Raw genomic sequence first — 699 nt, forward strand, 5'->3', positions numbered from 1 at the left:
ATGTAAGCGGTGCTCATTATAATCGTGCAATAATGTGCTATTTAAGTCTTAAAAGATTTAGTCCCCCCCTCCCATTCCTAGTAGTGGTATATCCCACACTCTTTCCAACGAGCGGGGCTAGCAGCCGTTAGTACTTGGCAGCAGTAGCAGCGTGTGGCTGGACCCGCTGCCCACATCGCCCGGGGTAAGATGTTCACTCACACAGATACAGTTTAACTTACACAAGTTACAACACATCCCATTTACTGTTCCAACAAGCCCCAGGCCCAGGCTGATAATATAAACTGTCTGCAACATTTCTCCTGCATTGATCAAAAGCAAGAGTTTAGTGATAGTCAGAGAGGACAGGAGAGAAAGAAGAGGGAGAGGACAGGACAAGAGCAGTCAGTGACGGAGGGGCTCGTAGTTAATATCTGTAGGCTCTCCACCTGTCAGTGAGACAAACATGACAGACGTGCAGTTTAACTGACGAGGACATTACGTGTGATTATTACGCACGGTTGTGAGGTGCGCAGCGGCAGATCTCACAGCACTGTTTATAAACCATTCACCAGTTTAATTGCAGGAAATGTTTATCTCACTGCCGGTAAAAAAACGAAAAAAACAAACAAAACGGTTTGCTCCTGCAGCCAGCCAGAGAGAAGGATCCATTCCACACACCTGAGCCAGATGAAAAAGAGGGAGAGAAGGAGAGAGATC

Source organism: Epinephelus moara, chromosome 14 (assembly GCF_006386435.1).
Source record: "Epinephelus moara isolate mb chromosome 14, YSFRI_EMoa_1.0, whole genome shotgun sequence".
Lineage (NCBI taxonomy): Eukaryota > Metazoa > Chordata > Actinopteri > Perciformes > Serranidae > Epinephelus > Epinephelus moara.